The sequence below is a fragment of the Anastrepha ludens genome, unplaced genomic scaffold (assembly GCF_028408465.1).
Source record: "Anastrepha ludens isolate Willacy unplaced genomic scaffold, idAnaLude1.1 ptg000075l, whole genome shotgun sequence".
NCBI lineage: Eukaryota > Metazoa > Arthropoda > Insecta > Diptera > Tephritidae > Anastrepha > Anastrepha ludens.
The window spans coordinates 55,001-60,000 of NW_026530041.1; the positions used below are offsets into that span (position 1 = coordinate 55,001).

The 5,000-nt window shown below is 46.4% G+C and overlaps 1 pseudogene; it reads right to left on the minus strand.

Moving 5' to 3' along the window:
• The window catches only part of LOC128871024 (large subunit ribosomal RNA), a 9,795-nt pseudogene that overhangs the window by 4,275 nt on the left and 520 nt on the right, over window positions 1-5,000 (minus strand).

The window sequence follows — 5,000 nt, forward strand, 5'->3', positions numbered from 1 at the left end:
CACACCTCTAGGACCCTCAAACGTATACCACTCGCTTGGTTCGTTTGCAACGAGGAGGCTATTCGCCACAAGCCATTCGCTCATAGCCTCACCCCGATCGTGGCTCTGATATCCAGAAGTATGCCTGGATACCTTGCTGAACCACATCGGGGAAGTAGCATTCGCATCCAGACACACGATGGCAGGAATGCTACTCTCACGTAGTAGCACCGCATCTATGTACCTTAAATAGGGCTCCAGAGGCTCGTCAAACTTGCAATACAAGCTGACGACATTCATTCTGCCGAATTCCCCCTCGACACACACACATACTCCCCACTGTGATGAGTCAACTACTACACAAGAGTAGCTTGGCTCACACACAGCTACTGCGGCATTGACTCCAAGGTCCGTAAAGACCCTGAAGCCCCCAGGAAGACCTCTCACCACCCCATTGGTGGAGTATGGTTCCTGGAGCAAAGCAATGCCGCAGCCCCCCTCCAACATACACGCCCCCAATTCACACATCACGGCATAAGCCCCCTGACAGTTCAGTTGATATAGCTTAACCATTAATGTCTAACGAGCGCACGGGCAACAATCGCACAGTACACCGGGCAGACAGTGGACATCATCAAATGCCCGGCTGGCTTGCCCTTAAACGCACAGTTGCGACAATGCGGGGCATTGCCACAACCCGCACTCCTGTGTCCTTCTTGCCCGCACCTTCGGCAGACATCCTTCTTGGCCCTGCATTCTGCCACCCTGTGATCGAATCCCATACATCGGAAGCAGCCGGGCGTCAGTTGGTCCGGCCGTACCCGGAAGGAAAACCACTTAACGTAGCAACGACCTGCTTCCAGGAGGGCGGACATTAGCATGTCCGTGCCCTCAAGGACAACATTCGTCACCCCATCAGGGCTGACCTTCCAAGGACGGCTGACCATCCTTACGTCCTTCTCAAGGCACCCAGGGCTGAACTCCTTGAGGTTCAAACGGAACAACTCTCCCATGAATTCATCAGGGGAGATCTCCGTGTGAACCCCCTGGACCACAACCCTAGGTCCCAGCTTCCGACGTATGCTCACATCGAGCCCCACCTCGGAAAACTTGGCATTTCTCACCAAGTTATCCCTCTCAGCAACTGATGGGGTGCGAATAATCGCACCTCCATCCTTCAACGGGCGCACCTCGTGCACCCTTACCCCCATGGAAGGCCCTACCTCCTTTACCACTTTTTTGATCACCTCTTTGGACGTAGTGGGGGTCTTACCCCTCACTACGACCGACCAGGTCTCAACTGGCTTGGGCACCGGCAACGCCGGCAACACAGGCGCAGGCGCCTGAGGTGCCGGCATCATCGCTGCACCAGCCAGCGCAGCTCCAGCCGTCCTCTGAGGTGCTCCCTCCCTAGTTATCTTCGTGGCTTCTAACCGCCCACGAAGATGGGCTATTTCCGTCACCATTTCCACAAACAGTTCCTCGAACTCCAAGGAGTATCCCAGGAGGTCTTTTGCCACACTTTTCGGGACGTCGTCCATATCTATGACGGCTCCACTAAAGGCCGTCACAATGGACTTGAAGCGCCCCATAAATTCGCCCCCAATTTTTATTCCCGAATTTTCCAGGGAAGCACCGAAATTCCTGCGGATTTTCTCCATGCGCTTCCCGGCTGGACCTAATTTATCCCCTGATTTACGCACCTTTTTCACCCCCCCCTTTTTCTCCCCCTCGGAAGCGCCCTCGCTTCCGCTTACCCCCGACTTACCTTCAGGTAACTTAGGGGCTACCTTCCCCTCGTCACTCGCCTTTACTACCGGAACTGCTGCACCTCCAGCGGTCTTCTTCCTAATACGGGGAGGGGACCGCAAAATAACCTCCTCCTCCCCCGACGTTGTCTCGTCCATCGCCGACGACGGTACAACAGAACCGATGGGAAGAGGGGTATTCGCCCTCTTCCGCATATCGCTTAATTTGGGCATCGCCCAATGCCCCACCAACTAGCTTGACGAATCCGCCGTATATCGCTCCCAAGCAACAACAAAAACAGGTCACTCTTGGGCGACAGTAAGGTACTGCAAGACAGGGATGAGTCCCGCACAGGCACGCACACAGCAACCACACCTAACGGCAAGCCAAAGCAACCGCGAGGACGTAGCCCACACCACCAGCCAAAGGTCTGGCAAAGGCCACCACCAATGCCCTGCCGGACAGAACACCGTTCCCCGCACAGGGACGGGTCGACCAATATGAAGCTAACGCCGGGCTCGACCGTAGGCCAAACGCAGCACGCTGTGAACACGGCACCTGCACAAGGTATTCAACCTTGGCGCAGCACTGTACCCACGCACAAAAATAACACCCCTTTTATCACTGCCGAAGATAGCAATATAACAGCACGCCAAACTATCGACGCACTCCCTATATCCACGCCGAAAATTAACGGCACTCACAAAACCACTAATAGTTCACAGCTATGTACAGCCACGCGCACAATTGGCGTCACTCGAATAACGGGCACACTTCCCGTATTCGCACAATGGCACTCACTAACACAGTTGCCCTTAACAGCGTACAGCTACTGTACAGCCACGCTAATCGTAGCGTCACCAAAATTCCGGTGAAACACACAACGGCACTCACTTTACACAATTCTCGGAATCACTATGCAGCTCATGTACAGCTACACTATAGCGTCACTCGATTCGCGGTAATACTCGCGGATATAGCACAAAACGAAATTGACAAAAATTTATGCGCTCGCGACACGACACGTCTTCACTGCTCAACAATCACAATGAGAATGAGTAGATAGGGACAGTAGGAATCTCGTTAATCCATTCATGCGCGTCACTAATTAGATGACGAGGCATTTGGCTACCTTAAGAGAGTCATAGTTACTCCCGCCGTTTACCCGCGCTTACTTGAATTTCTTCACTTTGACATTCAGAGCACTGGGCAGAAATCACATTGTGTCAACACCCGTTAGGGCCATCACAATGCTTTGTTTTAATTAGACAGTCGGATTCCCCAAGTCCGTGCCAGTTCTGAATTGATTGTTAATTGATAATCGTTATAATTTAAAAAGAATATATATCGAATGATATAATTCCTTAAAAATTTTAGCAAGAAAGTTCCACAATTGGCTACGTAACTACTATCCGGGGAACAAGAATCGTAATTCTCTATTTACCCAGAACGAGTACATAAACCATGGTATTGCTTCCCAATCAAGCCCGACTATCTCAATCTTCAGAGCCAATCCTTATCCCGAAGTTACGGATCTAATTTGCCGACTTCCCTTACCTACATTATTCTATCGACTAGAGACTCTTCACCTTGGAGACCAGCTGCGGATATTGGTACGGCCTGTTGAGAAGTTTGCGTGACCCCACCATAAATTTTCAAGGTCCGAGGAGAAAATATCGACACAACAGTAAATGTCATGCTCTTCTAGTCCATCTACCATATCTCTCTTCGAAAGACTTCCATGGTAGTACGACTATAAAACAGAAAAGAAAACTCTTCCGATATCTCTCGACGGCTTCTTTATGGTCGTTCCTGTTGCCAGGATGAGCACAAGGCCCATTTTTAATAACAAACGGATACTCAACAGGTTACGGAATTGGAACCGTATTCCCTTTCGTTCAAAATAATTCAAGTATTTAATTATTTTTTAATATATATATATAAATTTTATTAATATTTTTTTATTAAAAACTTGAAAATTTTCGGCTTTCGCCTTGAACTTAGGACCGACTAACTCGTGATCAACCACTGTTCACACGAAACCCTTCTCCACTTCAGTCCTCCAAGGTCTCATTCGATTATTTGCTACTACCACCAAGATCTGTACCAATAGCGGCTCCATGCAGGCTTACGCCAAACACTTCTAAGCACACTATTGTACCCTCCTACTCACTAAAGTTTCAAAATTTATAAATCAATCGAAATTGTTTTATAAATCATCTACTTTAGCGGTAATGTATAGGTATACAACTTAAGCGCCATCCATTTTAAGGGCTAGTTGCTTCGGCAGGTGAGTTGTTACACACTCCTTAGCGGATTACGACTTCCATGTCCACCGTCCTGCTGTTTTAAGCAACCAACGCCTTTCATGGTATCTGCATGAGTTGTTAATTTAGGCACCGTAACATTACGTTTGGTTCATCCCACAGCGCCAGTTCTGCTTACCAAAAGTGGCCCACTGGGCACATTATATCATAACCTCAACCTTCATATCAAGAAAGGTGAGGTTCTTACCCATTTAAAGTTTGAGAATAGGTTAAAATCGTTTCGACCCTAAGGCCTCTAATCATTCGCTTTACCAGATAAGATTATTTTATATAATTTTTAAATGCACCAGCTATCCTGAGGGAAACTTCGGAGGGAACCAGCTACTAGATGGTTCGATTGGTCTTTCGCCCCTATACTCAATTCTGACAATCGATTTGCACGTCAGAACTGTTTCGGTCTTCCATCAGGGTTTCCCCTGACTTCAACCTGATCAAGTATAGTTCACCATCTTTCGGGTCACAGCATATATGCTCAAGGTACGCTCCAGTTAGAGGTATAAATAATAATAAATTATCATTATACATAACTATATGGAACGCCCCGGGATTGAATTAATTGACTATTTAAGAAAATAGACTAAAAATTAATCCCATTATATTTTTAAGTTAAGTTAATTATGCCATTAAGTTTAATATAACTCAATGACTTGCACATATGTTAGACTCCTTGGTCCGTGTTTCAAGACGGGTCCCGAAGGTATCCTGAATCTTTCGCATTGTTAATCATATAAATGCATACAAATAAATATTAATATCATAGATATTAAATTTTTTGTAAAATTCAAAAAATGAATTTTAGCATTATATATAATAAAATCTATCAACACTTTATCAAATCATTAGTATTTATTCTATGTTAATATGCTTAAAAAGCAAATTAATTTAAATAAACTTAATATCACCAATGATCTTTTGATAAATACTTTATTATGTTAATAGATTACA